Raw genomic sequence first — 10,205 nt, 5'->3', positions numbered from 1 at the left:
GTGGTGTGTGGGGTGAAAAACGAAAATCGTGGTTTTGGAAAACTGGCTGCACTCAATGCTCACAAATGCTTAGAAAGTGATGTGGGAGAAGTTTGGGAGCAAAAGGAATTGATCTTGACATAGTTGGTCCATCCCCAAGTTCCATGATTTTGGTTTTTTGGCTTGATTTTGTGACTTGGTGGTGTGTGGGGTGAAAAACGAAAATCTTGGTTTTGGAAATCTGGCTGGACTCAATCCTCACAAATGCCTAGAAAGTGATGTGGGTGAAGTTTGGGAGCAAAAGGAATTGATCTTCACATAGTTGGTCCATGGCCATGTTCCATGATTTTGGTTTTTTGGCTTGATTTTGTGACTTGGTGGTGTGTGGGGTGAAAAACGAAAATCTTGGTTTTGGAAATCTGGCTGGACTCAATCCTCACAAATGCCTAGAAAGTGATGTGGGTGATGTTTGGGAGCAAAAGGAATTGATCTTGACGTAGTTGGTCCATGGGCAAGTTCCATGATTTTGGTTTTTTGGCTTGATGTTGAGACTTGGTGGTGTGTGGGGTGAAAAACGAAAATCATGGTTTTGGAAAACTGGCTGCACTCAATGCTCACAAATGCTTAGAAAGTGATGTGGGAGAAGTTTGGGAGCAAAAGGAATTGATCTTGACATAGTTGGTCCATGGCCAAGTTCCATGATTTTGGTTTTTTGGCTTGATTTTGTGACTTGGTGGTGTGTGGGGTGAAAAACGAAAATCTTGGTTTTGGAAATCTGGCTGGACTCAATCCTCACAAATGCCTAGAAAGTGATGTGGGTGAAGTTTGGGAGCAAAAGGAATTGATCTTCACATAGTTGGTCCATGGCCATGTTCCATGATTTTGGTGTTTTGGCTTGATTTTGTGACTTGGTGGTGTGTGGGGTGAAAAACGAAAATCTTGGTTTTGGAAATCTGGCTGGACTCAATCCTCACAAATGCCTAGAAAGTGATGTGGGTGATGTTTGGGAGCAAAAGGAATTGATCTTGACATAGTTGGTCCATGGGCAAGTTCCATGATTTTGGTTTTTTGGCTTGATTTTATGACTTCGTGGTGTGTGGGGTGAAAAACGAAAATCATGGTTTTGGAAAACTGGCTGCACTCAATGCTCACAAATGCTTAGAAAGTGATGTGGGAGAAGTTTGGGAGCAAAAGGAATTGATCTTGACATAGTTGGTCCATGGCCAAGTTCCATGATTTTGGTTTTTTGGCTTGATTTTGTGACTTGGTGGTGTGTGGGGTGAAAAACGAAAATCTTGGTTTTGGAAATCTGGCTGGACTCAATCCTCACAAATGCCTAGAAAGTGATGTGGGTGAAGTTTGGGAGCAAAAGGAATTGATCTTGACATAGTTGGTCCATGGGCAAGTTCCATGATTTTGGTTTTTTGGCTTGATTTTGTGACTTGGTGGTGTGTTGGGTGAAAAACGAAAATCTTGATTTTGGAAATCTGGCTGCACTCAATGCTCACAAATGCTTAGAAAGTGATGTGGGTGAAGTTTGGGAGCAAAAGGAATTGATCTTGACATAGTTGGTCCATGGGCAAGTTCCATGATTTTGGTTTTTTGGCTTGATTTTGTGACTTGGTGGTGTGTTGGGTGAAAAACGAAAATCTTGGTTTTCGAAATCTGGCTGCACTCAATGCTGACAAATGATTAGAAAGTGATGTGGGTGAAGTTTGGGAGCAAAAGGAATTGATCTTGACATAGTTGGTCCATGGGCAAGTTCCACGATTTTGGTTTTTTGGCTTGATTTTGTGACTTGGTGGTGTGTGGGGTGAAAACCGAAAATCATGGTTTTGGAAATCTGGCTGGACTCAATGCTCACAAATGCTTAGAAAGTGATGTGGGTGAAATTTGGAGCAAAAGGAATTGATCTTGACATAGTTGGTCCATGGCCAAGTTCCATGATTTTGGTTTTTTGGCTTGATTTTGTGAGTTGGTGGTGTGGGGTGAAAAACGAAAATCATGGTTTTGGAAAACTGGCTGCACTCAATCCTCACAAATGCTTAGAAAGTGATGTGGGAGAAGTTTGGGAGCAAAAGGAATTGATCTTGACATAGTTGGTCCATGGCCAAGTTCCATGATTTTGGTTTTTTGGCTTGATTTTGTGACTTGGTGGTGTGTGGGGTGAAAAACGAAAATCTTGGTTTTGGAAATCTGGCTGGACTCAATCCTCAGAAATGCCTAGAAAGTGATGTGGGTGAAGTTTGGGAGCAAAAGGAATTGATCTTGACATAGTTGGTCCATGGGCAAGTTCCACGATTTTGGGTTTTTGGCTTGATTTTGTGACTTGGTGGTGTGTTGGGTGAAAAACGAAAATCTTGGTTTTAGAAATCTGGCTGCACTCAATGCTCACAAATGCTTAGAAAGTGATGTGGGTGAAGTTTGGGAGCAAAAGGAATTGATCTTGACATAGTTGGTCCATGGGCAAGTTCCACGATTTTGGTTTTTTGGCTTGATATTGTGACTTCGTGGTGTGTTGGGTGAAAAACGAAAATCTTGGTTTTGGAAATCTGGCTGCACTCAATGCTCACAGATGCTTAGAAAGTGATGTGGGTGAAGTTTGGGAGCAAAAGGAATTGATCTTGATATAGTTGGTCCATGGCCAAGTTCCATGATTTTGGTTTTTTGGCTTGATTTTGTGACTTGGTGGTGTGTTGGGTGAAAAACGAAAATCTTGGTTTTAGAAATCTGGCTGCACTCAATGCTCACAAATGCTTAGAAAGTGATGTGGGTGATGTTTGGGAGCAAAAGGAATTGATCTTGACATAGTTGGTCCATGGGCAAGTTCCACGATTTTGGTTTTTTGGCTTGATTTTGTGACTTGGTGGTGTGTGGGGTGAAAAACGAAAATCATGGTTTTGGAAATCTGGCTGGACTCAATGCTCACAAATGCTTAGAAAGTGATGTGGGTGAAGTTTGGGAGCAAAAGGAATTGATCTTGACATAGTTGGTCCATGGCCAAGTTCCATGATTTTGGTTTTTTGGCTTGATTTTGTGACTTGGTGGTGTGTGGGGTGAAAAACGAAAATCATGGTTTTGCAAAACTGGCTGCACTCAATGCTCACAAATGCTTAGAAAGTGATGTGGGTGAAGTTTGAGAGCAAAAGGAATTGATCTTGACATAGTTGGTCCATGGGCAAGTTCCATGATTTTGGTTTTTTGGCTTGATTTTGTGACTTGGTGGTGTGTGGGGTGAAAATTGAAAATCATGGTTTTGCAAAACTGGCTGCACTCAATGCTCCCAAATGCTTAGAAAGTGATGTGGGTGAAGTTTGGGAGCAAAAGGAATTGATCTTGACATAGTTGGTCCATGGGCAAGTTCCATGATTTTGGTTTTTTGGCTTGATTTTGTGACTTGGTGGTGTGTGGGGTGAAAAACGAAAATCATGGTTTTGGAAAACTGGCTGCACTCAATGCTCACAAATGCTTAGAAAGTGATGTGGGAGAAGTTTGGGAGCAAAAGGAATTGATCTTGACATAGTTGGTCCATGGGCAAGTTCCACGATTTTGGTTTTTTGGCTTGATTTTGTGACTTGGTGGTGTGTGGGGTGAAAAACGAAAATCATGGTTTTGGAAATCTGGCTGGACTCAATGCTCACAAATGCTTAGAAAGTGATGTGGGTGAAGTTTGGGAGCAAAAGGAATTGATCTTGACATAGTTGGTCCATGGCCAAGTTCCATGATTTTGGTTTTTTGGCTTGATTTTGTGACTTGGTGGTGTGTGGGGTGAAAAACGAAAATCATGGTTTTGGAAAACTAGCTGCACTCAATGCTCACAAATGCTTAGAAAGTGATGTGGGAGAAGTTTGGGAGCAAAAGGAATTGATCTTGACATAGTTGGTCCATGGCCAAGTTCCATGATTTTGGTTTTTTGGCTTGATTTTGTGACTTGGTGGTGTGTGGGGTGAAAAACGAAAATCTTGGTTTTGGAAATCTGGCTGGACTCAATCCTCACAAATGCCTAGAAAGTGATGTGGGTGAAGTTTGGGAGCAAAAGGAATTGATCTTCACATAGTTGGTCCATGGCCATGTTCCATGATTTTGGTTTTTTGGCTTGATTTTGTGACTTGGTGGTGTGTGGGGTGAAAAACGAAAATCTTGGTTTTAGAAATCTGGCTGGACTCAATCCTCACAAATGCCTAGAAAGTGATGTGGGTGATGTTTGGGAGCAAAAGGAATTGATCTTGACGTAGTTGGTCCATGGGCAAGTTCCATGATTTTGGTTTTTTGGCTTGATGTTGTGACTTGGTGGTGTGTGGGGTGAAAAACGAAAATCATGGTTTTGGAAAACTGGCTGCACTCAATGCTCACAAATGCCTAGAAAGTAATGTGGGTGAAGTTTGGGAGGAAAAGGAATTGATCTTCACATAGTTGGTCCATGGCCATGTTCCATGATTTTGGTTTTTTGGCTTGATTTTGTGACTTGGTGGTGTGTGGGGTGAAAAACGAAAATCTTGGTTTTGGAAATCTGGCTGAACTCAATCCTCACAAATGCCTAGAAAGTGATGTGGGTGAAGTTTAGGAGCAAAAGGAATTGATCTTCACAAAGTTGGTCCATGGCCATGTTCACGATTTTGGTTTTTTGGTTTGATTTTGTGACTTGGTGGTGTGTGGGGTCAAAAACGAAAATCATGGTTTTGGAAAACTGGCTGCACTCAATGCTCACAAATGCTTAGAAAGTGATGTGGGAGAAGTTTGGGAGCAAAAGGAATTGATCTTGACATAGTTGGTCCATGGGCAAGTTCCATGATTTTGGTTTTTTGGCTTGATTTTGTGACTTGGTGGTGTGTGGGGTGAAAAACGAAAATCATGGTTTTGCAAAACTGGCTGGACACAATGCTCACAAATGCCTAGAAATTAATGTGGGAGAAGTTTGGGAGCAAAAGGAATTGATCTTGACATGGTTGGTCCATGGGCAAGTTCCATGATTTTGGTTTTTTGGCTTGATTTTGTGACTTGGTGGTGTGTGGGGTGAAAAACGAAAATCATGGTTTTGCAAAGCTGGCTGCACTCAATGCTCACAAATGCTTAGAAAGTGATGTGGGTGATGTTTGGGAGCAAAAGGAATTGATCTTGACATAGTTGGTCCATGGGCAAGTTCCATGATTTTGAGACTTGGTTGTGTGTGGGGTGAAAAACGAAAATCTTGGTTTTGGAAAACTGGCTGGACTCAATGCTCACAAATGCTTAGAAAGTGATGTGGGTGAAGTTTGGGAGCAAAAGGAATTGATCTTGACATAGTTGGTCCATGGGCAAGTTCCATGATTTTCGTTTTTTGGCTTGATTTTGTGACTTGGTGGTGTGTTGGGTGAAAAACGAAAATCTTGGTTTTGGAAATCTGGCTGCACTCAATGCTCACAAGTGCTTAGAAAGTGTTGTGGGTGACGTTTGGGAGCAAAAGGAATTGATCTTGACATAGTTGGTCCATGGCCAAGTTCCATGATTTTGGTTTTTTGGCTTGATTTTGTGACTTGGTGGTGTGTTGGGTGAAAAACGAAAATCTTGGTTTTTGAAATCTGGCTGCACTCAATGCTCACAAATGCTTAGAAAGTGATGTGGGTGAAGTTTGGGAGCAAAAGGAATTGATCTTGACATAGTTGGTCCATGGGCAAGTTCCACGATTTTGGTTTTTTGGCTTGATTTTGTGACTTGGTGGTGTGTTGGGTGAAAAACGAAAATCTTGGTTTTCGAAATCTGGCTGCACTCAATGCTAACAAATGCTTAGAAAGTGATGTGGGAGAGGTTTGGGAGCAAAAGGAATTGATCTTGACATAGTTGATCCATGGGCAAGTTCCATGATTTTGGTTTTTTGGCTTGATTTTGTGACTTGGTGGTGTGTGGGGTGAAAAACGAAAATCATGGTTTTGGAAATCTGGCTGCACTCAAGGCTCACAAATGCCTAGAAAGTGATGTGGGTGAAGTTTGGGAGCAAAAGGAATTGATCTTCACATAGTTGGTCCATGGCCATGTTCCATGATTTTGGTTTTTTGGCTTGATTTTGTGACTTGGTGGTGTGTGGGGTGAAAAACGAAAATCTTGGTTTTGCAAATCTGGCTGGACTCAATCCTCACAAATGCCTAGAAAGTGATGTGGGTGATGTTTGGGAGCAAAAGGAATTGATCTTGACATAGTTGGTCCATGGGCAAGTTCCACGATTTTGGTTTTTTGGCTTGATTTTGTGACTTGGTGGTGTGTGGGGTGAAAAACGAAAATCATGGTTTTGGAAAACTGGCTGCACTCAATGCTCACAAATGCTTAGAAAGTGATGTGGGTGAAGTTTGGGAGCAAAAGGAATTGATCTTGACATAGTTGGTCCATGGGCAAGTTCCATGATTTTGGTTTTTTGGCTTGATTTTGTGACTTGGTGGTGTGTGGGGTGAAAAACGAAAATCATGGTTTTGCAAAACTGGCTGGACACAATGCTCACAAATGCCTAGAAAGTGATGTGGGAGAAGTTTGGGAGCAAAAGGAATTGATCTTGACATGGTTGGTCCATGGGCAAGTTCCATGATTTTGGTTTTTTGGCTTGATTTTGTGACTTGGTGGTGTGTGGGGTGAAAAACGAAAATCATGGTTTTGCAAAGCTGGCTGCACTCAATGCTCACAAATGCTTAGAAAGTGATGTGGGTGAAGTTTGGGAGCAAAAGGAATTGATCTTCACATAGTTGGTCCATGGCCAAGTTCCATGATTTTGGTTTTTTGGCTTGATTTTGTGAGTTGGTGGTGTGTGGGGTGAAAAACGAAAATCATGGTTTTGGAAAACTGGCTGCACTCAATCCTCACAAATGCTTAGAAAGTGATGTGGGAGAAGTTTGGGAGCAAAAGGAATTGATCTTGACATAGTTGGTCCATGGGCAAGTTCCATGATTTTGGTTTTTTGGCTTGATTTTGTGACTTGGTGGTGTGTGGGGTGAAAAACGAAAATCTTGGTTTTGGAAATCTGGCTGGACTCAATCCTCACAAATGCCTAGAAAGTGATGTGGGTGAAGTTTGGGAGCAAAAGGAATTGATCTTGACATAGTTGGTCCATGGGCAAGTTCCATGATTTTGTGACTTGGTTGTGTGTGGGGTGAAAATCGAAAATCTTGGTTTTGGAAAACTGGCTGGACTCAATGCTCACAAATGCTTAGAAAGTGATGTGGGTGAAGTTTGGGAGCAAAAGGAATTGATCTTCACATAGTTGGTCCATGGGCAAGTTCCATGATTTTGGTTTTTTTGTTTGATTTTGTGACTTGGTGGTGTGTTGGGTGAAAAACGAAAATCTTGGTTTTGGAAATCTGGCTGCACTCAATGCTCACAAGTGCTTAGAAAGTGTTGTGGGTGACGTTTGGGAGCAAAAGGAATTGATCTTGACATAGTTGGTCCATGGCCAAGTTCCATGATTTTGGTTTTTTGGCTTGATTTTGTGACTTGGTGGTGTGTTGGGTGAAAAACGAAAATCTTGGTTTTCGAAATCTGGCTGCACTCAATGCTCACAAATGCTTAGAAAGTGATGTGGGTGAAGTTTGGGAGCAAAAGGAATTGATCTTGACATAGTTGGTCCATGGGCAAGTTCCACGATTTTGGTTTTTTGGCTTGATTTTGTGACTTGGTGGTGTGTGGGGTGAAAAACGAAAATCATGGTTTTGGAAATCTGGCTGGACTCAATGCTCACAAATGCTTAGAAAGTGATGTGGGTGAAGTTTGGGAGCAAAAGGAATTTATCTTGACATAGTTGGTCCATGGGCAAGTTCCATGATTTTCGTTTTTTGGCTTGATTTTGTGACTTGGTGGTGTGTTGGGTGAAAAACGAAAATCTTGGTTTTGGAAATCTGGCTGCACTCAATGCTCACAAATGCTTAGAAAGTAATGTGGGTGAAGTTTGGGAGCAAAAGGAATTGATCTTGACATAGTTGGTCCATGGCCAAGTTCCATGATTTTGGTTTTTTGGCTTGATTTTGTGACTTGGTGGTGTGTTGGGTGAAAAACGAAAATCTTGGTTTTGGAAATCTGGCTGCACTCAATGCTCACAAATGCTTAGAAAGTGATGTGGGTGAAGTTTGGGAGCAAAAGGAATTGATCTTGACATAGTTGTTCCATGGGCAAGTTCCACGATTTTGGTTTTTTGGCTTGATTTTGTGACTTGGTGGTGTGTGGGGTGAAAAACGAAAATCATGGTTTTGGAAATCTGGCTGGACTCAATGCTCACAAATGCTTAGAAAGTGATGTGGGTGAAGTTTGGGAGCAAAAGGAATTGATATTGACATAGTTGGTCCATGGCCAAGTTCCGTGATTTTGGTTTTTTGGCTTGATTTTGTGACTTGGTGGTGTGTGGGGTGAAAAACGAAAATCATGGTTTTGGAAAACTGGCTGCACTCAATCCTCACAAATGCTTAGAAAGTGATGTGGGAGAAGTTTGGGAGCAAAAGGAATTGATCTTGACATAGTTGGTCCATGGCCAAGTTCCATGATTTTGGTTTTTTGGCTTGATTTTGTGACTTGGTGGTGTGTGGGGTGAAAAACGAAAATCTTGGTTTTGGAAATCTGGCTGGACTCAATCCTCACAAATGCCTAGAAAGTGATGTGGGTGAAGTTTGGGAGCAAAAGGAATTGATCTTCACATAGTTGGTCCATGGCCATGTTCCATGATTTTGGTTTTTTGGCTTGATTTTGTGACTTGGTGGTGTGTGGGGTGAAAAACGAAAATCTTGGTTTTGGAAATCTGGCTGGACTCAATCCTCACAAATGCCTAGAGAGTGATGTGGGTGATGTTTGGGAGCAAAAGGAATTGATCTTGACATAGTTGGTCCATGGGCAAGTTCCATGATTTTGGTTTTTTGGCTTGATTTTGTGACTTGGTGGTGTGTGGGGTGAAAAACGAAAATCATGGTTTTGGAAAACTGGCTGCACTCAATGCTCACAAATGCTTAGAAAGTGATGTGGGAGAAGTTTGGGAGCAAAAGGAATTGATCTTGACATAGTTGGTCCATGGGCAAGTTCCATGATTTTGGTTTTTTGGCTTGATTTTGTGACTTGGTGGTGTGCCATGAATCATGAAATTTTCAAAGTTGTGGTTTTTGAGGTTTGTTGGTTGGAAAGTGTCACAAATGCATGCAGAATGAGGTCTACAAAGTTTGGTAGCAAAACCAAGCCATCTTGATGTGGTTTTGAATTTTTGAAATGTTGGAAAATAGAGCGTTTTGAAAAAAATTCATGAAAATTCGAAACCTTTGCCAATCATAACGAAATTTGGTGGGCACCTTCTTGATATTATTATGGGATGGACTGGAAAAAATCACGCAAAAATACGTTGTCTAGATACGTATTTCCATTTTTCCCGATTTTCCACATTTCGGGTCTTTGGAAAAATAAAAAAAATACTTCCCCATGTCGAAAAATTCTAATTTTTTGCAGGCAACGTTGTACCATTTTTATGAGGATCCCTGCAAAAAATCTCGTGAAAATTCGTTCTCTAGGTCCCAAAACAGAACTTATGTCTGCTCAAAAAAAGTGTATCTACTTGTACAAAACTGGCTTTTGCATATTTAACTATTATAGGGGGGGGGGGGGGTGTTCCTCAATGCATCCAGCTTTGCACCAGGGAAGATTTTGGTGCGGTCCTTGCCTTCCCCTCACGTTTTGGCTTGCTTTGTGCATGGGCAAGTCAAAACGCCCACACATGGTTGATCCACCAACTTGGGTTGGTGTCAGGCAGTGTGGGGGCGGCATGGTGGTGGCCGCCGTCTGCTCCGGCCGACTGGACCCGGTGGGAAAAAAATGTGAATCTGTTATGTGAAGTTGTGGCAAGCTTGTGGGATTTTCGTTGTGTGGCTCATTTCTAAACTTGTGAGCATCATCAAGGGGGTATGGCTTCCAACCGTTCGCGGGGAAGGGGCCATCATGTCTGGCTTGCTGCCGGGCGGGGGTAATGTCATCAGTCAACGTCCGCTTGGGCTCACATTTGTGCTGGTTACGCCCAGGGTCATGTGGTTGATAAAAAGGGCTTTATTACTCTCGTTCCAGTAGCGTGGCCACCACAGGGAAGGCACGGCCTCATCCGCGTGGCTTCTCCCTCAAGATCATCTTGGCGATCCGCCATGGTGGTCCTGGTGGAGAAGAAGCACGGATGAGACGGGTTGGAACTGTGGCCCGGTGCGATCGGGGAAGATTTGTGCCACACAAATCGTACTGTGTGGCTGATTTGA

Source organism: Phaseolus vulgaris, chromosome 10, assembly GCF_051622355.1.
Source record: "Phaseolus vulgaris cultivar YP4 chromosome 10, ASM5162235v1, whole genome shotgun sequence".
In the NCBI taxonomy this organism is placed as follows: domain Eukaryota; kingdom Viridiplantae; phylum Streptophyta; class Magnoliopsida; order Fabales; family Fabaceae; genus Phaseolus; species Phaseolus vulgaris.
This window is presented reverse-complemented; position numbering follows the sequence as displayed.